At 43.7% G+C, this 26,747-nt stretch overlaps 1 non-coding gene across 1 annotated transcript; it reads left to right on the top strand.

Annotated features, from left to right (window-relative positions):
- The first annotated feature begins 19,783 nt into the window (after positions 1–19,783).
- On the top strand, positions 19,784–19,857 carry Trnam-cau (transfer RNA methionine (anticodon CAU)). Its single transcript has one exon. It is a non-coding gene; the product is annotated as a tRNA-Met (tRNA).
- The last annotated feature ends 6,890 nt before the right edge of the window (positions 19,858–26,747 follow it).

Here is a 26,747-nt window from a genome sequence, read left to right as displayed (position 1 = left end):
AAGGGCGCAGGAGGGAAAGGTGATGGAAGGTTGCAGGAGGGACAGGTGATGGAAGGGGGCAGGAGGGAGAGGTGATGGAAGGGCGCAGGAGGGACAGGTGATGGAAGGGGGCAGGAGGGAGAGGTGATGGAAGGGCGCAGGAGGGAAAGGTGATGGAAGGGGGCAGGAGGGAGAGGTGATGGAAGGGCGCAGGAGGGAGAGGTGATGGAAGGGGGCAGGAGGGAAAGGTGATGGAAGGGGGCAGGAGGGAGAGGTGATGGAAGGGCGCAGGAGGGAAAGGTGATGGAAGGGGGCAGGAGAGAGAGGTGATGGAAGGGCGCAGGAGGGACAGGTGATGGAAGGGCAAGATTGACAGGTGATGAAGGGGCAGGAGGGACAGGTGATGGAAGGGGCAGGAGGGACAGGTGATGGAAGGGGCAGGAGGGACAGGTGATGGAAGGGGCAGGAGGGAGGTGATGGAAGGGGCAGGAGGGAGAGGTAATGTAAGGGGCAAGAATGACAGGTGATGGAAGGGGCAGGAGCGACAGGTGATGGAAGGGGGCAGGAGGGACAGGTGATGGAAGGGCAGGGGGGACAGGTGATGAAAGGGGGCCGGAGGGAGAGGTGATGGAAGGGGGCAGGAGGGAGAGGTGATGGAAGGGTGCAGGAGAGAGAGGTGATGGACGGGGGGCAGGAGGGACAGGTGATGGAAGGGGCAGGAGGACAGGTGATGGAAGGGGCAGGAGGGACAGGTGATGGAAGGGGCAGGAGGACAGGTGATGGAAGGCGCAGGAGGGAGAGGTGATGGAAGGGGCAGGAGGGACAGGTGATGGAAGGGGCAGGAGGGAGAGGTGATAGAAGGCATGAGGACAGGTGATAGAAGGGGCGCAGGAGGAAAAGGTGATGAAGGGCGCAGGAGGGACAGGTGATAGAAGGGGCAGGAGGGAGGTGATGGAAGGGGCAGGAGGGACAGGTGATGGAAGGGGCAGGAGGGACAGGTGATGGAAGGGGCAGGAGGGACAGGTGATGGAAGGGGCGGGTGGGACAGGTGATGGAAGGGGGCAGGAGGGAGAGGTGATGGAAGGGGGTGCAGGAGGGAGAGGTGATGGAAGGGGGCAGGAGGGAGAGGTGATGGAAGGGGGCAGGAGAGAGAGGTGATGGAAGGGCGCAGGAGGGACAGGTGATGGAAGGGGGCAGGAGGGAAAGGTGATGGAAGGGGGGCCGGAGGGAGAGGTGATGGCCGGGGGCAGGAGGCACAGGTGATGGAAGGGGCAGGAGGGATAGGTGATGGACGGGGGCAGGAGGGACAGGTGATGGAAGGGCGCAGGAGGGAAAGGTGATGGAAGGGCGCAGGAGGGAAAGGTGATGGAAGGGGGCAGGAGGGAAAGGTGATGGAAGGGCGCAGGAGGGAAAGGTGATGGAAGGGCGCAGGAGGGACAGGTGATGGAAGGGGGCGCAGGAGGGACAGGTGATGGAAGGGGGCGCAGGAGGGAGAGGTGATGGAAGGGGGCGCAGGAGGGACACTTCCTCCCCAACCTCCTCCCCTCCCCACCTCCTCACTACTTCCTCCCCACCCTCAACCCCCTCCATCAGACAGAGAGGTGGAGGACGTTGGGAAAGGGCTATCCTCCTCACCCCAACCCCCACTCCCTCCCCACCTTCTCCCCAAACTCTTCCTCAACTTCCCCAACCCACATACATGACCAGGGCACAGTAACATGGCCGCACCCACCCCCAACTTCCTCCCCAACCCCCTCATCTACTCTCCACCCCTATCCCCTACCTCATCCCTACCCCCCAGCCTCACTCCCAGCCCTTTCCCCACAGCAACATGGCCGTTAACTAGCCTCAGCGGCGGCACTCTAGGGCCTTTAGTCAAGAGATCTCTGTGGGCTGTCTGGGTAGGGATGGGTGTGGAAAGTGTGCGAAGCAGAAGGACAGGTTGGAGGGGAAGAAGGCGATTAAGAGTATGCCCCACATTCGTGTCGTTGGTGACAGTATGATGAAGAATGTCAAGAGTCAGTTGGGGTGGAAGGCCTAGTGGAGTGGTGTGGAGAGCTTGAGTGGTGCCAGGATTGGAGAAGTGAGGAGTAAGGTTGAGGAGAAGGCAGGAGAGTTTAAGGATGGCCTCTTGAGCATTCAGGGTGGTGGGAATGATTTGGAGAATGTTGGCACGGAAGACACTGTAAGAGAGGTGGTAGATGCAGTGAAGGCAGTGGAGGGTAAGAATTTGAGTGTGGCAGTGGTTGGGGTTATGAGGCACCCTAGAGAAGGAGAGAGGTATGAGAGGGTGAGGCAGAGGACGAACGTTAGACTCTAAGAGGCACTGCTACAGTTGAAGGTGGAGAGGCTGAGGGGTAAGAAAGGGAATGTTAGGTTTGTAGATCTGGATGGTGTGCTACGGGAAGGGCTGGACTTCAACGTAGATGGGGTCCACCTGAGCCAGTCAGGACACGAGAGGATGGGCAGGAGGCTGAGGGAGTGGAGGAATGCTAGGTCCGTCCAGTGTGTGAATGCTTGAGGCGCTAGAGAGCAAGGAAGAGAAACCACCAACCAGGCAGTGAAGCGTATGAACTGTATGAACATTGATTGTATAAATGTCATCCAGTAAGCTGGATGACATGAGTAAAGAGCTGAATGAGTGGAAGTTTGATCTAGTTGGTGTGACTGAGACTCAGTTAAGAGATGACGTGCGTGTGGATGAGGAAGTGTTTGCTATGACTGGGAAAGGCAGAAAGAAGCAGAATACACGGGGAGGAGGCGTAGCCCTACTCCACAGGAAAAGTAAGGGTTTCAGAGTAGAAGAAGTAAATGTAGGGACGAGTGCGGACAGTGAAGATGTGCTAGCAGTGAAAGCGGAGTATGTCAATGCCAAGGGTAAGGCTGCGTTTACACCAAGAACGTCGCGTCCCGTCACGTCACGTCACGTCACGTCAAGTCATGAATCGCCACCCCAGTTTAACACTGATTTGTATGGATATTTGAAAAATGCGTTTACACCGGTTCCGTCCAGTCACGTCACGTCACGCCGCGTCGCGTCGCGTCAAGTCAATATATAGAGCTGGTTCTATTTTTCACCTGACGTGACGTGACGTGACGTGACGGGACGCGACGTGCTTGGTGTAAACGCAGCCTAAGTCTGAGAGGTTGATAGTGATTGTGGTGTACATGACGGTGGAAGGTGAGGGAGCCGTGAGGGAGAACAGAGGGAAGTATGGCGTGGTGAGGAAAGTTGCAAGGGAGTATGCTGGAGAGAAAGTTATGGTCATGGGAGATATGAATGCACATGTGGGTGTGTTTGGGGAGAGAATGAACCGGAATGGGGAAATGCTGGATGAGTTTGTGGATGAAATGCATCTGGAAAACCTGAATGTGACGACGGCTGAAGGACGTGTGACGTGGAGTGCGAGGGATCAGGAGTCTGCTATTGATTATGTGTTAGTGAATGGGAGAATGCGTGAGTGTGTGTCTCGTATGTGGATAGATGAGGACGGAATGATTGATGTGGTGTCTGATCACAATATGCTGGTGGTGGAATGTGACCTGTATGCTAGGAATGAAAGTGAAGTGAAGAGGGAAAGAAAGAAATGGAGTTTGAGGGATGTTAGATGGGAAGATTTCCAGGTAGACCTGAGGGAATTAGACTGGATGGATGGAAGTGTGCATGACGTGGATGGAGCCAATAGTGAGTTTGTAGGGAATGTAAGGAGAGCCGCAACTCGACGGATTGGGTATTTGAGTACGAATGGAAGGAAGAGAGAGTACATGCAAGCCGTGGTGGAATGGGGAGATCAGGGATGCTAGGAAGGAGCGAAAGAGGTTGAATAAGGTTTGTAGGAGACTGAGGAAAGAGAGACATGAAAGTACTAAGGCAGAGAATGAATATCAATACATGGTCAGAGTATGTAAGGCAACAGAGGGTCGCTAAACGGAAGATTAGGGAGGCCAAGGTCAGGTGTGAGAGGAGTGTGATTGAGGCTCTGAACGAAAAAGGCCTAGAAGGTGGGCATGAATGGTATAGATTCTTGAGGGGTGAGAGTGTGACTGATAGTGAAAACGTGGAGTACCTGAAAGTAAATGGTCAGGAAATCAAGGACACAGGTAGAATGAAAGAGTGTATAAAAGGTTTCTGGGAAGAGATTGGAGGGGTGGGTGAGGTTTTTGAGGTGAGAGAGGGATGTGTAACGCTTGAGAGGAAGGATGCGGATGAGCTGAATGAGATAATTAGCAGAGAGGAAGCCCAGGTATTTTTGAAGAAGCAGAAGAATTGCAAGGCAGCAGGGCTGGATGAGATCCCGTATGAATTGTATAAGAATGGAGGTGAGGTGGTGACAGACAGGATGACTGAGCTGTTCAACTGTGTATGGGAGAATGAGAGAGTGCCTCGGGAATGGAACGAGTGCAGAGTGACACTGATACACAAGGGAGGTCATAAGAGTAAGAAAGAGCTGAAGGGCAAGGGCCCATAGCCCTGGCGAATACGGTTGGAAAGATTTTCAGTGCTGTGTTGAATGAAAGGCTGAGTAAATGTATTGAAAGGGAGAGAGTGCTGGGTGAGGAGCAGAATGGTTTTCGCACAGACAGGAGGGCAGAGGACAATATGTATGTGGTGAATGAAATGATAGAGAGGAAAAAGAGGAATGGAAGTCCGTTGTATCTTGGGTTTCTTGATATTGAGAAAGCGTATGATAGAGTAAACAGGGAGGTGATGTGCAAGGTATTGGAGAAAGCAGGTTTGAGTGATAGGATAGTGCGAATCATTAGGAGTATGTATGTGGACAAGAGAGCCAGGTATAGGTTAGGGGCATTGGAGACAGAGTGGGTGAGGAGTGAAAGAGGTGTTAGGCAGGGCTGCATCCTGTCTTGAGTGATAGGATAGTGCGAATCATTAGGAGTATGTTTGTGGACAAGAGAGCCAGGTATAGGTTAGGGGCATTGGAGACAGAGTGGGTGAGGAGTGAAAGAGGTGTTAGGCAGGGCTGCATCCTGTCTCCAACTTTCTTCAGTCTGTATACTGAGGAGTCGGCAGCCAGGATGAGGAGAAAGAATGCAGGAGTAAAAGTGGGAGAAGACAGGGTAAGTGTGCTTCTGTATGCAGATGACGTGGTAGTCATGAGTGAGTCACCGGAGGAACTGCAGGAACTATTATATGTGGTGAATGAGTATGGGAGATATATTGGAGTAAAATATAGTAGTAAGAAAAGTCAAATAATGGTTGTGAATGGGGCAGAAGATGAGAGAAATAGGACCTGGAGGCTAGGAGACACAGAGCTAGGGCAAACAGATGCATACAAGTACCTGGGTGTATGGATGAGTCCGAGAGGATGTGATAGGACAAAGAATGAGAAGATTAGCCTAGTTAATCAATGGGTGGGCCGTCTGGGAAGTGCGGCAAGAATGAGAGCATGTAAGTATGATGTGCTGTGAGAGGTGTGGAAGAGTGCAGCAGTGCCGAGTGTGATGTATGGGATGGAGGCGATTACATGGAGTGAGTTGAAAATGGATAAATTGGAAGTAGGGCAAAATAGGATCGGTAGGTTAGCTTTGAATGCACCAAGGTATGCTGCGGTGGAAGCTTTGAGGGGTGATATGGGGTGGAGTACCTTTAAGGAAAGATTTAGGAAGGCTATCCTTATAAGGTACAGTCGGGGCCGTTGTCACTCCGACACTTTTGGCTGGGCAGGAGGGAAATTCCCACTTCCTCAAGTTCGCTCTCAGCCAGTCACCGCGGCCCCCCCCCCCACCCCCCCGCATCTCACCCTTCCCTTCCTACACATCCCAGGAGACAAGAGGATCAGTGTGGCAGGAAGGGGAGGTCCTTTCTTTCTGTCTATATATTTTCCTTCATGCTCATTATTTCTGTCTTTCTTTCTCCTTCTTTTTCTTCCTCTTTCTTTTTTCTTTCTCTTTTTCTCTTAATCTTTCTCTCTTTCTCTCTTTCTTTTTCTCATCCCTTCTGTCTCTTTCTGTCTATATATTATTCATTAAAATTATTTATTTCTCATTTTCTTTCTCCTTTCTTTCGTTCTTTCTCTCATTATTTTCTTCTCTTTCTTTCTTTCTATATTTTTTTCTTTTTCTTTCTTCCTTTGTCTCCAGTTCTTTATAACTTTCTGTCTTTCTCTTTCTTTGTTTCTCTAACTCTCTTTCTTTCTTTTTCTTTCTTCTCTCTCTCTTTATCCTCTTTCTTTCATCCTTTTCTTTCTTTTTTTCTTTCTCTGTCCCGTTATCTTAATTTTCTTATTTGTCTTTCATTCTTTCTCTTCTTTTTCTTTCTCTCCTTTTACTTCCTCTTGATTTCTCTTTTTTTTCTCTCTTCCTGTCTTTCTTAACCCATAAGCGTCGGGCTAGAGGACTATTGTCGTCCTCGCACCGCGCGGGCGGTGCTGATAGATTTTGTAAAATATGTAGGTGTCTTTCATCAATGCCCCGTGTGGCAATTTCAAACGAAAACATAATGATTTATATTGTTTTTTCATCGCCAATCCTTCCTCTCCACGATGAAATAAATTTGAAGTGTCTACGTTGCAGCACGGCATAGATATGATGTTGGGAAGAGGTGCTATTTTTGGCCAAGCCGTGCGCGTCGGATGGCGGGAACTCCCGCCACCCGAAGCTTTCCGCCCGAGCGGGAATTCCCGTCACCCGACGCACACGGGTTAATCTTTTTTCTTTTCTCTTTCTTTCTTTTTCATTCTATCTGTTCCTCTCTTTCTTCCTCTATTTCTGTTTTTTCTCTTCCTGTCTCTGTTTCTTTCTTTCTGTCTATATATTTTTCATTCTAATTCTTTCTTTCTCATTTTTTTTCTCTCTCTTCTTTTTCTTTAAAACCTCCTTTCTTTTTCTCTTTTCTATCTTTCCTTCTTTCCCCCACCACGCAAAGGACATTGCTAAATTATAAGGTGTTCAGCGTCGGGCAACACAAATGATCCCTTCCTTGCGCAACAAATCTTACGAAGAAAGGCTTTCCACCCTTAACATGTTCTCTCTTGAGAAACGTCGCCTCCGAGGAAAACTGATCGAATGTTTTAAAATACTTAATGGTTTCACAAATGTAGACAGATCAACATTGTTTATGATCGATGACACTTTGCGAACGAGGAACAATGGCGTAAAACTCAAATGGAACAAGCAAATTCAGACTGCACCAAATTTTTCTTCACCAACGTAATAGTGTTAGAATGGAATAAGCTCCCACCATCAGTGGTCCAGTGTAACACGATTGACTCCTTCAAAAAATAAGCTCGACCGCCACTTCCTTCAACTTAATATAACTAGAGTTTAAATGCAATGTTTTGGAGCCATCTGATTAATGTAGAATCACTTAGGTTTAAGGACAGACCACCTAGTCTGGACCATGGGGTCTGTGTGGTCTGATTTTCTATGTAAATCTTCCTCTCTTCCTTTTCCTCTTCCAGTTTGTCTCTTTCTGTCAACATCTTTTTCATTCTAATTATTTCTTTCTCATTTTCTTTCTCTCTTCTTTCTTTCGTTTTTTCTCTCATTATTTTTCTTTCTCTTTCTCTATATTTTTTTCTCTCTCTCTCTCTCTCTCTCTCTCTCTCTCTCTCTCTCTCTCTCTCTCTCTCTCTCTCTCTCTGTATTTCTTTATTACACTTTATTTATCTTTTTCTTTCTTTGTTTCTCTATCTTTCTCTTTCTTATGTTGTTACTGATTGTAGAAAGGAAATAAGTGAGAGGCACAGGAAAAAATTATGGTAAAATGAGGTTTCAGTAAGAATTGAAACAAACAAATTGGAATTTACTACTTTTTTTAATAGTGTGAAATGAGGTCAAGGTTGGGGAAAAGTGGGCGGGGGTGCGAACCATCATTAGGCGGGAAGATGGGAGGGGAGGAGGAGGAGGGGGGAAAAGATGGAGGGGCCAAATATGGAGGGATGGAGGAGGAGGGAGGGAAAAGATGGGAGGAAACTGAAAGGAAGGGAAGGAAAGATGTGTGTGTGTGTGTGTGTGTGTGACAAAGATGGAAAATGAGAGAGAGAGAGAGAGAGAGAGAGAGAGAGAGAGAGAGAGAGAGAGAGAGAGAGAGAGAGAGAGAGAGAGAGAGAGAGAGAGAGAGAGAGAGAGAGAGAGAGAGAGAGAGAGAGAGAGAGAGAGAGAGAGAGAGAGAGTGTCACCTGTCCTCAGGGGCTGACCTCACATCCTCATCAGAAGACATTTTGGTGCCGTTAAGACGGGGACGAGGAGGGGCGGGGAAGGCAGGTACGCGGGAGTGAGGTGGCTATGGACGATGAATTAGTAAAAAAATGAAAAGATTAGAATAGCAGAGAGCCCAGCTCAGCCGTCCGAGTGACAACGGCCCTGACTATACTTTCCTGACATCCCTTTTTAACATCCTATTTCTCCTTCTCTCTTTTCTTCGTCTCCTCTTTTAACAGCCGCCTCACCGTTCCTTCTCCCTCCCTTCCCTCTTTCCTTCCCTCCCTCTTCTCCTTCTCGCGTACTCCCTTGGTACTTTCTTTCCATCCCTTCATATCTTCCTAATCAACCTTCTCTCCTCTCCTCATCTCCTTTCTTGTGTACTTTCCTTTCTTCTTCATTCCTTTCTCCTCCTCCTCCTTCCTCAGGTGTTATCACAGGCGGCCTTAAGGAGTGTAGTTCAGTTTTAAGTGGACGAGGAGGAGGAGGAGCAGGAGGAGGAGCAGGAGGAGCAGGAGGAGGAGCAGGAGGAGAATAAAAAAGGGGAAAAATTAAAAAAATGAGGAACTAGAAATAGGATTACGGAAAAAAGGAAGGATAGCGAGGCGGAAGAGGAGGGAGTAAGGAGGATATGAAGGGAGAGTAGGGCAGTATATTGGAAGAATGCTAGGATGGGAAGGAGGGAAGGGAATAAGAAGGATATGAAGGGAGAGGAGGGCAGTATATTGGAAGGATGCTAGGATGGGAAGGAGGGAAGGGAATAAGAATGATATGAAGGGAGAGGAGGGCGGTATATTGGAAGGATGCTAGGATGGGAAGGAGGGAAGGGAATAAGAAGGATATGAAGGGAGAGGAGGGCGGTTATTGGAAGAATGCTAGGATGGGAAGGAGGGAAGGGAATAAGAAGGATATGAAGGGAGAGTAGGGCAGTATATTGGAAGGATGCTAGGATGGGAAGGAGGGAAGGGAATAAGAAGGATATGAAGGAGAGTAGGGTATATTGGAAGCATGCTAGGATGGGAAGTTGGGACTGGAATACGAAGGATATGAAGGGAGAGGAGGGCGGTTATTGGAAGAATGCTAGGATGGGAAGGAGGGAAGGGAATAAGAAGGATATGAAGGGAGAGTAGGGCAGTATATTGGAAGAATGCTAGGATGGGAAGGAGGGAAGGGAATAAGAAGGATATGAAGGGAGAGGAGGGCGGTATATTGGAAGGATGCTAGGATGGGAAGGAGGGAAGGGAATAAGAAGGATATGAAGGGAGAGGAGGGCGGTATATTGGAAGAATGCTAGGATGGGAAGGAGGGAAGGGAATAAGAAGGATATGATGGGAGAGGAGGGCGGTATATTGGAAGGATGCTAGGATGGGAAGGAGGAAGGAGTAAGAATGATATGAAGGGAGAGGAGGGCGGTATATTGGAAGGATGCTAGGATGGGAAGGAGGGAAGGGAGTAAGAATGATATGAAGGGAGAGGAGGGCGGTATATTGGAAGGATGCTAGGATGGGAAGGAGGGAAGGGAATAAGAAGGATATGAAGGGAGAGGAGGGCGGTATATTGGAAGGATGCTAGGATGGGAAGGAGGGAAGGGAATAAGAAGGATATGAAGGGAGAGGAGGGCGGTATATTGGAAGGATGCTAGGATGGGAAGGAGGGAAAGGAATCAGAAGGATATGAAGGGAGAGGAGGGCAGTATATTGGAAGGATGCTAGGATGGGAAGGAGGGAAGGGAATAAGAAGGATATGAAGGGAGAGGAGGGCGGTATATTGGAAGGATGCTAGGATTGGAAGGAGGGAAGGGAATAAGAAGGCTATGATAGGAGAGAAGGGCGGTATATATCCCTCTTTACAGGGAATTAACGCCACGTGCGAGTCCCTGCTCACCTGGGGCCCCTGTGAGTGTCCTGAGGTGATGCGGGTTGGCGGAGGTGAAGGGCAACGCCCCCCCCCCGTGTAACGCGTCTGTCATCCTTTGATCTATTGGACGCCTCTTTTCATCTGTCTTTACGCATCCTTTCTATCTATTTCTTGCATTCTTTTTATCTGTTTTCCGCATTCCTCGTATCTATTTCCGTTTATCATTCCTACGCTCCCAGATCCTTCTTTTATCCTCCTTGAGTCACTCGCTTCCACCTCCCCGCCGCTTCCCTTCACCTCACGTCAAATCCACAAACACTTTCTTAGGCATTCACATTCTCCCGTAAAACAATCCATGCAACTCTCTTTTAAATCATCCTAACACAGCCACAGACTCCTTTAACGTTCCCAGATCCTTCTCACTGCCTCCCCGAGACGCTTCCACGTCCCCGCCGCTCCACTTCACCTCACGTCAAGGCGGTATTCTCAGACGCCTCCACCTCGCACATAAACTATTTCCAAAGCTCAAAATGAAGATTAATCGGACTTTCATGAGGAATTTTCACATTCATGGTACAGAAGAAGAGTTAAACAACCACCAGGACCATTAAACTACCCCTGAAAATGCCCGAAACGCCTGCAAAAGCCTTGTAAAATATGTTTAATTGGGCGCCGAAAGGATTGAGAATACGGGTCTCACTCTCCTCAAACCGAAAGAGGAGACGAGCAAAGCAATAACTCTCCGCCGAATTCTGTTCCCCCGATCTGCCTCGACTCGCCGCGACTACACTTCCGCCAGGCGACGCAAATTGAGTGTTTGGGCATGACGGCAAGATTTGAAGGCACGGAGGTGAAGGTGAAAGGGAGGACGAAGAAGAGGAGGAGGCAGAGGAGGAGGAGGAGGAGGAGGAGGAGGAGGAGGAGGGAACATGGACTGGCAGGCAGCAGAAAGCCTGGGAAGAGGAGGAGGAGGAGGAGGAGGAGGTGGAGGTGGTGGAGGGGGGAGGAGGAGATGGAGGGGGGGAGGAGGAGGCGCTGGTGAAAACACTGTCACTCTCCTACAACACCTCTGTCAACAGGTTCTTCCATGACCACATCGAGGAGGCGGGGTGAGGAACTTCCTACGCACACACACACACACACACACACACACACACACACACACACACACACACACACACACACACACACACACACACACACACACACACACACACACACACACACACACACACCTGTAGCATTCACCTGAAGAGACAGAAAACGTGTTGTAGTAGATGCAAAGAAAAACTCCCGACAGACATTCCATTGCAAACTCACTCGATCGACGAAAAAGCAACACTAATAATACCAATAATAATAATAATAATAACAGTAATAATAATAATAATAATAATAATAATAATAATAATAATAATAATAATAATAATAATAATAATAATAATAATAATAATAATAATAATAATAATAATAATAATAATAATAATAATAATAATAATAATAATAATAATAATAATAATAATAATAATAATAATAATAATAATAATAATAATAATAATAATAATAATAATAATAATAATAATAATAATAATAATAATAATAATAATAATAATAATAATAATAATAATAATAATATTAATAATAATAATAATAATAATAATAATAATAATAATAATAATAATAATAATAATAATAATAATAATAATAATAATAATAATAATAATAATAATAATAATAATAATAATAATAATAATAATAATAATAATAATAATAATAATAATAATAATAATAATAATAATAGTAATAATAATAGTACCAACAATAAGAATCATAACTCACCTGGTTAAACTTGCAGGTGGTAAGAGGAGGCAGAGGAAGGAACAAGCACACAACAGTAACCAGGATCCTTCAGTCGGAGGGTCAGCAGCAACACATACACCACCGCAACAACACAACCAGCAACACAGTAACCGCCAAACAAGTGTCCGTGCTCAGCTATAAATCACCGGTAACAACACAGCGACCGCCACAACGCTACTACCCTCTCAGCACTCCCCTCCCTTTCCCCTTTCAAGCAGCTCAAACCCCTTACTTCTGACATTGGGCTACGGAACGAGGAAAGCTCTCAGGGGCAACACGCCAGGGTGTCAAGAGGAAGGGCAGAGAGCCCGGCGAATACTCCCCCCACAGCGACAGCTAAGCAGACACTGGTCTAAGAGAGAGGCTCAGGGGAAGGCCGAAGGGGCTGGGCGCTAGGCAGGCCATTGCTCTCTCGATTATAAAGTAGGCCTGACAGCTCAAAGTATGAGTCATCCAAGGTAGGCCGAGAGTGTCCCGCGCTCTCCAACTAAAATGTTATATTATTGTGTTTTAATGCATATCTTTTTTTCAGATATATATTTTTTTCTGTGATAAAGATTTTCCAACATTAATATCTTATAAAAATCATCAAATTAGGCATACAAAAGAGGAAATAAATAAGATATAGTATAAGAAGAGAGATAAATATTCACACAAAAAAATACATTGACAGTCGTAGCTGGATACTCCTGTTAGTGTGATTTATCACTTTTTCTAAATACCTCTTTTTGACATTCATAACAGTGTCGTTATTTTTACTATTTTTCAACAAGCCGATCCTCCATCCCTGTACTAGACAACTCAGCCACCTGTTATCTGGCAACTACGACTGCTAAAACCCCGTAATAGTGGAAACTATTAACAAAAGTGCATAGAAAAGCAAAGTCAGGGGAAGAAAAGAACATAAAAACACCTAGGTTCAGGGTGAAATGTATAAGTGTGCACTGTAAAGTGACTAGTGCATGGTGTGAAGTATGTGTTGAGGAGGAGGATTTAAGAAGTGCTACAAAGCTTTATGGGTCAAAAGAAGAAGAACATAAGAACATAAGAACACAGGGAAACTGCAAGAGGCCGGGTGGCCTACACAGGGCAGCTCCAGAATCCCCCCCACAACTTACGATGGGTGAGGTGTAGTTTCAGGGGTTACAGGTAGAGGCTTGATCCTCGTTTACCATCGGTACGGGCGTACGCTCCAGTACCCTGTCTCAAGGTTTCTTTTTTCAAAAGTACTCCGTCAATTCTCCTATCTTCCTAGTAATCATGAAATGCAGACTAAGTCACTCACTTCAAATATAGACAAATCAACTCCTTTGCGTCGGGAGGGAGTAAAATGAATATTGCTTTTCATCTCATCTGCTCCTCAATATCGAGGTCTGCTGATCTGCTCTCAATCGAGGTAAATTCATGCTCCCCTCAGGCCCCAAGTGGCTGTCGACAGAGGCAGATTAAATCGAGCCAACCCAATGTGAGTACAGCTAGGCTTTCTGTTGCCTGCGTTTCCATGTTTCCATGTTTCCTTACTGAACACACACCTCTCTACCACCTGTCATCCTCGTCCATGTAGCGATCCAGTCTACTCTTAAAACAAGCTATCGTCCCTGCACTAACTATGTGATTGCCGAGTATATTCCATTCCCCCATCGGTCTATTACTAAACCAATGCTTGCCTATTTCCCTCCTGTGTTCTATCCTGCTGCCTAATTCTCAGTGCCCATTTGAATACATCTATCAGATCTCCCCGCACTCTTCGTCTTTCTAGTGAATGTAAGTTGAGATGTTTCAGCCTATCTTGATATGGGAGGTTCCTCAGCCACTGAATCATCTTGGTCATCCTCCTCTGAACTGATTCTAGCAAACTGATGTTCATTTTGTAGCGTGCATGGGCACCAAAACTGGACAGCATAATCTAAGTGTGGCCTAACTAACGCTAAATAGAGTCTGAGGATGACCTCTGTATTCCTGTTGGTTACCGTCCTGTTAATAAAGCCTAATACCATGTTAGACCTATTCCTCGCACTAATGCATTGCTTCCTTAGTTTTAGGTCAGAGTTCACTAACACTCCCAAATCCCTTTCACACTTTGATCTGCCTATCGCTGTGGAGTCTAAACTACACCCGTGTAATGGGTTGCGTGTTCCTACACTAAGTACGCTACACTTGGTGATGTTAAAATTCATCTGCCATTTTTCTGACCAAGCTGACAGTTTGTTGAGATCCTTCTGCAGTGCTCAAGCATCCTCCCTTGTCCTAATAGTGCGTCCTATTTTGGTGTCGTCTGCAAATTTACCTTTGTCACTAGTTATCCCATTGTCTATGCCATTGATGTAGATAATGAATAAAAGCGGGCCTAAAACTGAGCCTTGAGGAACCCCACTGGTAACATTACCCCATTCGGATTTTTTTATCGTTAATGGTAACCGTCTGTTTTCTGTCGCTAAACCCCGCCTTAATCCAAACAAATACCTTCCCTCTTATTCCATGAGCCCTGACTTTATTTAACAGTCTGGTGATTTACCTTATCGAAGGCCTTACTAAAATCAAGATATAATACATCATAGCTCTGATCATTTTCAGCTGCCTCGTATACTCTATTGTAAAAGAATAAAAGATTAGTGAGGCACGACTTTCCTTTAATAAATCCATGCTGTGGGTCGTTAATTAAATTATGTCTGTCGATATGGTCCCTAATGCTATCAGCTATTATTGACTCATACATTTTACCAATAACTGACGTCAAACTAATTGGCCTATAGTTCTCCATAAAAGATTTGTCTCCCTTCTTAAATATTGGAATAACGTGTGCCTACCTCCATGAAACAGGCACCACCCCTGTGTCTAGTGACTTCCTAAAAACTTCTGTTAACTGCCCACTGATTTGAGTTTTACATTCCTGGGGAAAAGTTCATCGGGCCCTGGCGCCTTAGTGACTTTAAGTCTATCTATCAGTCTAATCATGAGCTCCCTACTTATGTTGATGTCGGTTAATCCTTCTACCTCTTCTCCCTGAGGTATATCATCTTGTCTTTCTTTGGTAAATACAGTTAAGAAATATATATTTAACGCCTCGCTCATTTCCTAATCCCTATCATTCAGTGATTTTCCTGACTTAAGCGGCCCTATCTTATCCCTAACCTTGGTCTTATACAGCTGAAAGAAGCCCTTTGGATTGGTGTTTGTTTCCCTGGCAATTCTAATCTCATAATTACGTTTTGCCATACGTGTGTTCTTCTTTACTGTTCTAGCTAAATCGTTGTAACTATCCCTTACGTGAGTTTCCCCTTTTAATTCTAACATATAGTCCTCTTTTCCTTCCTATTTCAGTTTTCAGCCTGTCTGTCATCCATCGCGGGTAATTACCTGTTGACCTGACTTCCCTGTGAGGTATAAACTGTTTATGTCCTAGTTTAATCTCCCTGACCAGACTATTGTACTCACCCTCCAAGCTACTGACCTGACTAGTGACCTCACCTGAGATTAACGCCCCTCCCTGCTCTGGGTCCTGACCTACTTCTAGCCTGGGAGCAGCAGAAACAGCAGAAAATAAGTCAATCAATGTAAAAAAGCAAATAATATAGTGAAATAAGTAGAGGTCCAGGAAGTTATAAGGCAAACTGTAATGGTATATCTCTGGTAACAATAGCACCAGCAGCAGCAGCAGCAGCAGCAGTAGTAGTAGCAGTAGTAGCAGTAGTAGTAGTAGCAGTAGTAGTAGTAGCAGTAGTAGTAGTAGTAGTAGTAGTAGTAGTAGTCTTATAAGTAAAAAGAATGGTGAGCCTGCTTCCTAGGATATACAAAGTGTGTTGGCGTACCTGTCAGTGCCTCTGAAGGAAGATATTTGTTTGACATGTGTCCGAGTTGTCACTGAGCCAGTCCAGCACGGCCTTGACAGGAGCGTGGACGGACCTGGAATATGACAGGTAATGTATAGGTCTATCTCTCAGACACACACACACACACACACACGCGCGCGCGCGACAAAATATGGGAGTGGAATGGTACATGGCAGATGGAGTTCAACCTTGGGAAATGTAAAAAAAATAGAATTTGGTAGGAGTGGTAGAAGATGTGAATATAATTATAAGATGGGAAGTGAGATAATATGCAGAGGAATGGAAGAAAAAGATTTGGGAATCACTATCTCAGAGAACATGTCACCGGACAAACAGATCAACAGGATAACGGGACAAACTATGAATTTGCTGACGAACATAAGGACGGCATTTGTGTATTTGGACGAGGAGATGATGAAGAAAATAATAGTTACAATGATAAGGCCAAGGTTGGAGTATGCAGCAGTGGTCTGGTCTCCTCACGAAAAGAAGAACATAAGAAAGCTGGAAAGAGTACAGAGAGTGGCAACTAAGATGGTACCGGAATTTAGGGATCGGACTTACGAGGGGAGACTCAATGGCATGGGGCTCACAACCCTGGAGAGAAGAAGAGAAAGAGGAGACCTGATAGCGGTGTACAGGGTGGCCAGCTGGGTGGAGAATCTGGACAGAGAGGACCTGGGTGTGTGGAGCGAGAGAGAAACGAGAGGACATGGAAAGAAGTTGAGGGCGACCATGTGTAGGCGATATATGAAAACGTTTAGCTTCCCAAACAGAAGCATTGAGCTGTGGAATGGACTGGAGGAGGTGGTGGTTTGTACAAGAAACATTCATGATTTTAAGGAAAAGTTGGACAAGAGAGGATATGGAGACGGGACAGCGCGAGCGTAGCTCTTTTCCCGTATGTCACAACTAGGTAAATACAACTAGGTAAATACACACACACACACACACACACACACACACACACACACACACACACACACACACACACATATACAGACACACACTCACACAGAGTATTACACGATTGACAAAAAAAATCCAAAGATGAAAATTAAGTAGTTAATACACACACACACACACACACACACACACACACACACACACACACACACACACACACACACATCTAACTGGAATTACAGGACTACCTACTGGAAAAAAGAGCCCAAGATTGTATGCTTAACAGAAACGAAACTGAATGATGTCCTCCAAATAGTGTTTGATAACAACTACAATGTTTAGAGGAAAGATAGAAACGGCAAAGGTGGTGGAGGAGTGATGATAATGACGAGGAAGGAGGTATTAGTGAATCAGTAGTATATGGAGAAGGAAAGGCGGAAATAGTGAGTGTAAATCTGTAGAACAAAAACAGAGAAAGGATGATGATTATAGCAACTTATGTACCACCAAGAACTAACTCATGGAGTAAATAAGAATATGAGACCATGATTGAAGATACCATTCAGAGTTTAAGTTGACTACTCAAGGCAAACAAAAAGAGCCCTATTAGTTGGTAATTTTAATTGTAAGGAAGTAAATTGGGAGATGTTTGAAAGTGGAAGTAGTGAAACGGCATGGGGGAAAGGTTTTTAAGATTGACGATGGAAAACTTGATGACGCAGTGGGTGAAGGAAAACACAAGATATGGAAGTGAAGACGAACTGGCAAGACTGGACCTGGTGTTCACAGAGGGAATACTCTTGACGAATGAATTAAGGTATGGATGCCCCATGGGTAAGAGTGACCACGTGATCATAGAGATGGAAACAGAAGAGGAAGGAAGTGAAGAGGATGAATCATATAAGAGAAACAGGTTAAACTACAGGAAGGCAGACGCGGAAAATCTCAGGAAATACTATGGAGAGCTGGACTGGGATGAGTTAACCCGTGGGCGTCGGCTATGGGAAAGCCGAGAAGTGGCCGAGAAACGGCAACCTTACACTGCATTTTGAGACTATGAAAAGAGCATGGAACGTATATCAGAGTACTCCTCTCATAACCACAAAGCAGTTAAAAATATTTACTTATACTCAAACTCCATTCTTTTTGGGTAGTGTTTGCTACAAAATAAACAGTCTCGTGACACGTGGCATCTAGCCGAGAGTCGCTTCTTGTCTACTTTAGAGAACTGGACAAGTGATTACTGTATGGATAGCTAATTCAGTCTGCCATGACCTTACAACACAACCAAAGACAAATAAGCCCACCTCAAGATCAATTAACCACCACAATGACCCAGTTCATGCATGGTGGGTTGCTATATGCCGCCACCGCCCACAATTAGCTCGAATTAGTCGTTTTGAGTGGAGCCCAAAACTGGGTCCGCCGTTTCAGCGGACCGACTCGCGGGAGCCCCAAAAATGGGTCCACCGACGCTGCCGGGTTAAAGAGAACAAGTGAAGTACAAGAAAAGTATGGTATTTTCATGGAGGCATATAAATCAGGAGTTATGAAATTTGTACCAGAATACAAACCTAAAGAAAAAGGAAAAAAGGACTGGTTTACTGCAAAATGTGCTGAGGCAAAAGAGAAAAAAGAGACAAAACATGTAAAAGGTGGAAAAGAAATAAAAACCAAAGGAATGAAAAAGATTATAAGATAGCGAGAAATGAATACGTGAAAATGAGGAGAGAAGAAGAAAAGGGATATGAAAAGGAGATTGTGGAAAAGTGCAAGGAACAACATGAACTGTTTTACAGATTTATAAATGGAAACATCAAGCCAAGGGAAACAACAGAAAGACTGAGTGATGGAAATGTGAAAATCAACGATCCTAAAGACATGATTGAGGCACTAAACAAAAAGTTCCAGCAATTTTTTACAAAAGAATCACAATTAAACGAACCACAAGAAAACAAGATAAATGTTCAAATGGAAGAAGTCATAGTAACTAAAGAGGAGATATATAAAATAATGGAGTAGCTGCAAGAGAAGAAAGCTGAAGGACCGGATGGAGTCTCAGGTTACATATTGAAAGAATGCAGAAAGGAGTTGGTTGGACCAGTATGTGACATCATTAAATGCTCAATAACAACTGGTGTAGTGTCAAAGGAGTGGCGGAAAGCCGAAGTGGTCCCTATATACAAAAGTGGAAAAAAGGAAGAACCCCTGAACTACAGACCTGTATCATTGACCAGCGTAGTATGTAAAATATGTGAGAAAATGATAAAGAAACAATGGACGAGATTTCTAGAAGAGCATAATATAAACACAAGTAAACAATATGGCTTCAGAAAAGGGCGCTCATGTGTAACAAACTTACTGAGCTTTTACTCAAGAGTGACAGATAAAATACAGGAGAGGGACGGATGGGTTGATTGTGTGTACTTGGACCTGAAGAAGGCGTTTGACAAAGTTCCACATACAAGACTGCTATGGAAGCTGGAAAATAACGGAGGATTAAAAGGGAAAACGGTGAACTGGATGGAGAGCTACCTAAGGGGAAGAGAGATGAGAACAGTGGTTGAGGACATAAAATCGGAATGGAGAACTGTAGAGAGTGGAGTGTGACAAGAGGCATAATAACATGAAACGGACTTGACGAGGAGACATGTGCAAAAACGATTCATGAATTTAAAGCCAAACTGGATAATAAGCGTTATGGAGACGGGACAGCACGAGCCTAGTACGGCTCTTTTCCTGTATTTCACAACTAGGTAAATACACACACACACACACACACACACACACACACACACACACACACACACACACACACACACTAATTTATAAATTGTGGAATAAAATGGAAGAAGTAGATAACTAGGAGTGGCTACTAAGAGAAGGAAAAGACACCAGCAACACACGAGGATAAGGTAAAATATTGAGAAAAGGAAGATGTTTCAGAGACATGAAAATATATAGCTTCCCACAAAGAAACGTAGCGGCTTGGAACAGACTAAGTGAGGAAGTAGTATCGGCAAAGAGTGTGCAAGGCTTTAAGGAAAAACTGGACAGATACAGATGTGGAGACGGGACCACATGAGCTTAGCTCAGGCCCTGTAACATTACAACTAGGTAAATACACACACACACACACACACACACACACACACACACACACACACACACACACACACACACACACACACGGCCCGGTAGCTCAGTGGATAGAGCGTCTGCCTCATAACCAGAAGGACCGGGGTTCGATTCCCCGGCCGGGTGAAAATAAGCTGGGTTTATCTTCTTTCACGTGTAGCCCCTGTTCACCTAGCAGTGAGTAGGTACGCGACGTCAGGCAAAGAGTTGTGTCCTTGTTGTCGCGGTGTGTTGTGTGTGAGTGGTCTCAGTCCTACCCAAAGATCGGTACTACGAGCTCTGTGCTCTTCCGTAGGGGAGCGGCTGGCTGTCTCGAGAGAGACCCGCAGCACACCAAGAGGTGAATGACACAGCCAGGTCCAGCCTGAGGTGTCCGGCCAGGAGGGACTTGTACTCTAGGATGGCCCGGCGCACCCTCCACTTGCTGTCCTCGGCCAAGTCCACCATGGCCGGCAGAAGCAAAACTCTCTCTCTCTCTCTCTCTCTCTCTCTCTCTCTCTCTCTCTCTCTCTCTCTCTCTCTCTCTCTCTCTCTCTCTCTCTCTCTCTCTCTCTCTCTCTCTCTCTCTCTCTCTCTCTCTCTCTCTCTCTCTCTCTCTCTCTCTCTCTGGTGGTATGTTTGCGTGGCAAAAGTGTTTTTATCTTGGGTGATTTTAATGATGACATGCTGATAAACATGAGATAACAAGTTGACTCAGATTATTGATAAACCCACAAGAACAACACATTCAGCTACTCTATTGGATCTTATTATAACTAATAAACCTGAGGTCATTCTATCCCATGACGTGGTCCCTCAAGTCATTGCAGACCATGACTTGGTGTCTGTTGTTATAAATTTAAGAAAACCTCGAAAAAAAACGGTGATGAAAACCTTCCATAATCTGAAACACTATGATAAAGACACTTTCTGTTTGTTGCTTCTAGACAATGGGTATTATATGAATGAAATATTTTTAACTGACGACGTTAACAAACAAGTGTGTATTTTTAACGAAATTATAATGTATTGTCTTGAAATGTGTGCCCCTGTGGTGACTAAAGCTGTGAAAGGTACACCGGCACCATGGATGGGCGGCGATATTCGTGAGGCGATGGAGGACCGTGATGGCTTACAAAGACAGTTAAAATTAGATACAAACAACAGTGAATTGTGGGAACAGTATAAAGCTGCTGAAACATATGTAAAAGCACTTATTAATAGATCAAAGGCAAAACATTACCAAGATCGTTGGAAATATTGTAAAGGAAAGACCTCTGCTACTTGGAAAGTTATCTGGGAAATTATTCCTAATAAGACTAACAAAAATAATACTCACAATTTTGTTAACATAAACGATAAAGTTGAAGAGTTCAACACATTCTTTTCGAAGGTCGGAGAATCTTCTTTCAGACGTTCACAAGAAGAAGTAAGAAATGAAGAAAAAGTTACTGTTGACCGTCCTCATGTAAAACCCATTAAAGTTAATTCTGCTTTTAGACCAGAGCCTGTGGACTCTAACACCATTATCTTAACCGTTAAAGGCCTTAATGCAACCAACTCTATTGGGTCAGACGGTATAGCGTTACGGTTTATCCGGGATGCTCTGTGTTATACCTTTCCTCACCTGTATCGTCAACACGTCCCTGGTGCCCGGTGTGTTCCCTGAGTCATGGAAACATGCACTGAGTGTCCCTCTGTATAAAAAATGGTGATCCTGATGTTGTGAGTAACTACAGACCTGTATCAATTTTACCCGTTGTGTCATATTATATATTGATGAATTTGGGTGGTAAATATAATATAATAACAGAAGCATGTCAGTTCGCCTTGATAACCATACACCTAAAAAGACAGGTATTGAATATGGGATCCCGCAAGGCTCGATTCTTGGTCCAATCTTATTAAATATATATGTCAATGATTTATCTTCAAATGTTAATGGTTTCCTTGTACAACATGCTGACGATACACAGTTCTAACATTCTGCATCAATTCATGATCTTGGTCAGATCATTAAGGACACCGAAGAAACTCTAATACAATGTAGGAGGTTTTACCTTAACAATGGTCTCCTGTTCAATTCTTCCAAGGCTCAGTGTATTTTCATAGGAAATCGCCAGCATTTATCTCACATTCCCCCAAACACGACTGTGAATTTCAATGGTAATGTAATATACCCAAGTAAGCATGTGAAAAACTTGGGAGTTTATTTTGATCGACATTTGCTCTTTGACGTCCACATTAATGAACTGAATAAGAAAGTGATGGGTATTTTGATGTATATAAGTAGAATTAGTGACAACTTAGATAAGCATAGCAGGATCGTGGTTATACAAGCAATTGTTTTAAGTTTAATTAACTATTGTATTAGAATATGGGGGACTACAAATGATACATTACTGGCTGGGGTACAAAAGGGGCAGAATTTGGCAGTGAGGGTTGCCATAGGTGGTGTTAAAAAATATGATCATGTATCTCCATTTTTTAAAGAGCTTCAATGGTTACGAGTAAAACAGAAACATGTTTTTGAAGTGGGCACAACAACATTTAAAATTTTACGAGGGTTTTATCCAGATTATCTTTTATCCCTAAGAAACATACAAGCTATGACCAGTAGCGTCACAAGACAGAGGCACAGCCTGCATGTACCGCGCACCAACACACATTCAGGTGACAGGCGCACCGATGTAATGGCAGCCAGACTGTCCTCCCTCCCTCCCTCACAGAGGAAACGACGATGACTTCTTTTAAGGCTAGACTTAAGGAAATTCTTTTAACAGAAGATATATTCATTTAGGTTTTTTCTATTTTAATGTCTTTGCTTTTAAATATATATATATATATATATATATATATATATATATATATATATATATATATATATATATATATATATATATATATATATATATATATATATATATATATATATATATATATATATATATATATATATATATATATATATATATATATATATATATATATATATATATATATATATATATATATATATATATATATATATATATATATATATATATATATATATATATATATATATATATGTAGACTTGGCACTTTGTGCTGCATATATGTTCTTAGTGTCAGTTTTTATCTTATTTTATATTTATAGACGAGTGATCACAATTTTACTATATTACATACCATATTACCGGTATTTAGTTATACTGTATCGTTAACTGTGTAAGAACCACTTTAGTGGATAATAAACAATCTGAATCTGAATCTCTCTCTCTCTCTCTCTCTCTCTCTCTCTCTCTCTCTCTCTCTCTCTCTCTCTCTCTCTCTCTCTCTCTCTCTCTCTCTCTCTCTCTCTCTCTCTCTCTCTCTCTCTCTCTCTCTCTCTCTCTCTCTCTCTCTCTCTCTCTCTCTCTCTCTCTCTCTCTCTCTCTCTCTCTCTTTAGATCGCGAATTGGTTGAGCAACAGACAACAAAGAGTAGTGATTGACGGATTTAACTCAGAGTGGGCGCCTGTCACTAGTGGCGTCCCTCAGGGCTCGGTCCTTGGCCCAGTGCTCTTCATTATTTACATCAACGACGTGGATGTTGGACTCAATAACCGCATTAGTAAATTTGCAGACGACACAAAGATTGGTAACTCGGTTCTCACTGACGAAGACAGGCAAAGCCTCCAAGAGGATTTGCACAAAATTTCAGCTTGGTCTGATAGATGGGAGATGCCCTTTAACGTAGACAAGTGCCAGGTCCTTCAAGTTGGAACGAGGAATAAGAAGTTCGAATACGAAATGCGCGGCGTTAAACTCAAAAGCGTTCAATGCGTCAAAGACTTGGTGGTCAAAATCGCGTCAAACCTCAAATTCTCACAGCAATGCATCGATGCAGCAAATAAAGCGAACAGAATGTTGGGCTTCATTAAAAGAAACTTTGTATTCAAGAATAAAGATGTAATCCTCCCGCTCTACAACAGTTTAGTCAGACCCCACTAGGAATATGCGGTACAGTTTGGTCCCCCACCATGCAAAGGATATTGCTAAATTAGAAGGTGTTCAGCGTCGGGCAACGAAAATGATCCCTTCCTTGCGCAACAAATCCTACGAAGAAAGGCTTTCTATCCTTAACATGTTCTCTCTTGAGAAACGTCGCCTCCGAGGAAAATTGATCGAATGTTTTAAAATACTTAATGTTTTCAAGAATGTAGACAGATCAACATTGTTTATGATCGATGACAGTCTGCGCACGAGGAACAATGGCGTAAAACTCAGATGTAGACAAGTAAATTCAGATTGCACCAAATTTTTCTTCACCAACGTTGTAGTGCGAGAATGGAATAAGCTTCCACCATCAGTGGTCCAGTGTAACACGATTGACTCCTTCAAAAATAAGCTCGACCGTCACTTCCTTCAACTTAATATCAACTAGAGTAGAAATGCAACGTTTTGGAGTCTTCTGATTAATGTAAAATCACTTAGGTTAAGGACAGACCACCAAGTCTGGACCATGGGGTCTGTGTGGTCTGATTTTCTATGTAAATCTATGTAAATCTCTCTCTCTCTCTCTCTCTCTCTCTCTCTCTCTCTCTCTCTCTCTCTCTCTCTCTCTCTCTCTCTCTCTCTCTCTCTCTCTCTCTCTCTCTCTCTCTCTCTCTCTCTCTCTCTCTCTCTCTCTGCGCGTAAGAAGAGCAGTACTTGTAACGGTAGCTTCTCAGCTCACTTTTTTACAGGGCGTTCTGCTGTCTGTCGACTGTGTCTCTCAAGGCAGCATCTCGAAACAAGACTGCAGGAGCAGGAAGAGAAGATGGAAGAAGGCCAGAATAAAATAATAGAGCTTTCTCTCACCAGGCAGCATCTCGAGACAAGACTACAGGAGCAAGAAGAGAAGATGGAAGCAGGTCAGAATAAAATAATAGAGCTTTATCTCACCAGGCAGCATCTCGAGACAAGACTGCAGGAGCAAGAAGAGAAGATGGAAGCAGGTCAGAATAAAATAATAGAGCTTTCTGGCACTGTTGCCTCCTTGCAGGAATTCATCCAGGCTAACGTTGCTGTGGTGCCAAACCCTTCTCCAACTGCCCCCTTGCCCTCAGCGGTACCGTCGACACCAGCGAACAACACCACGCAACGGGAAGATGCTAGTGGCACCGCCCATGATGGCCTCACCGTCGTGAATGGAGGAGCCAAACCAGCCAGACAAGCGATTTATCCTGTTCATTGCTTCAACAGGTCTGGCATTCTGGAGGAGGAGGACGAGCAGAAGAGCACCTTCCTGGTGGGTGACTCCATGATTCGCCAGCAGGTCGTTGAGTTCTGCGGCAGAGTTCCTCGTCGAAGACGGAACTATTGCTATCCTGGCGCTGGGATCGACGATATAACTGCTGCTCTTGAAGAGGAGCCTTCCGAATCTGGCTGCCCCGATGGGAGACAGGTGCAATCCGTCCCTGTGGAAAAGCTCACTTTGTCCATAGAAATTGTCCAATGCGTTGAAGAACTCCACGTCAAGCTCCCTACAAAGAGTCTGTAAGCGGTTGTTTAGGCTGAAGGCCTTACTGAAAAAGTCGCTCTCCGCCCAAGTCCGTGGTAGAACTCCTGAAATCAAAATGTTAGGGGATTTAGACTTATACTGCTGGATGAGCCTACGGTACTTCTCCAGGAGTTCCTCAGACCGGGTCGTGGTGACGTCGTTCGTACCTGTGCGAATAACAAACAGTGAATCATTAGTAGCCTGGGGGGAGATCTCTTCAAGAGCAGCAGTTATATCGTCGATCCCAGCGCCAGGATAGCAATAGTTCCGCAGAGAGAGAGAGAGAGAGAGAGAGAGAGAGAGAGATTCAGATTCAGATTGTTTATTATCCACTAAAGTGGTTCTTACACAGTTAACGATACAGTATAACTAAATACCGGTAATATGGTGTGTAATATAGTAAAATTGTGATCACTCGTCTATAAATATAAAATAAGATAAAAACTGACACTAAGAACATATATGCAGCACAAAGTGCCAAGTCTACATATATATATATATATATATATATATATATATATATATATATATATATATATATATATATATATATATATATATATATATATATATATATATATATATATATATATATATATATATATATATATATATATATATATATATATATATATATATATATATATATATATATATATATATATATATATATATATATATATATATATATATATATATATATATATATATATATATATATATTTAAAAGCAAAGACATTAAAATAGAAAAAACCTAAATGAATATATCTTCTGTTAAAAGAATTTCCTTAAGTCTAGCCTTAAAAGAAGTCATCGTCGTTTCCTGTGTGAGGGAGGGAGGGAGGGCACTCCACAGTCTGGCTGCCATTACATCGGTGCGCCTGTCACCTGAATGTGTGTTGGTGCGCGGTACATGCAGGCTGTGCCTCTGTCTTGTGACGCTACTGGTCATAGCTTGTATGTTTCTTAGGGATAAAAGATAATCTGGATAAAACCCTCGTAAAATTTTAAATGTTGTTGTGCCCACTTCAAAAACATGTTTCTGTTTTACTCGTAACCATTGAAGTTCTTTAAAAAATGGAGATACATGATCATATTTTTTAACACCACCTATGGCAACCCTCACTGCAAAATTCTGCCCCTTTTGTACCCCAGCCAGTCATGTATCATTTGTAGTCCCCCATATTCTAATACAATAGTTAATTAAACTTAAAACAATTGCTTGTATAACCACGATCCTGCTATGCTTATCTAAGTTGTCACTAATTCTACTTATATACATCAAAATACCCATCACTTTCGTATTCAGTTCATTAATGTAGACGTCAAAGAGCAAATGTCGATCAAAATAAACTTCCAAGTTTTTCACATGCTTACTTGGGTATATTACATTACCATTGAAATTCACAGTCGTGTTTGGGGGAATGTGAGATAAATGCTGGCGATTTCCTATGAAAATACACTGAGCCTTGGAAGAATTGAACAGGAGACCATTGTTTTTTTTTTTTTTTTTTTTTTTTTTTTACAGCAAAG

The sequence above is a fragment of the Eriocheir sinensis genome, unplaced genomic scaffold, assembly GCF_024679095.1.
Source record: "Eriocheir sinensis breed Jianghai 21 unplaced genomic scaffold, ASM2467909v1 Scaffold87, whole genome shotgun sequence".
Classification (NCBI taxonomy): domain Eukaryota; kingdom Metazoa; phylum Arthropoda; class Malacostraca; order Decapoda; family Varunidae; genus Eriocheir; species Eriocheir sinensis.
Note: the sequence above shows the minus strand (reverse complement) of the source record. Positions and strands in the feature narration are given on the sequence as shown.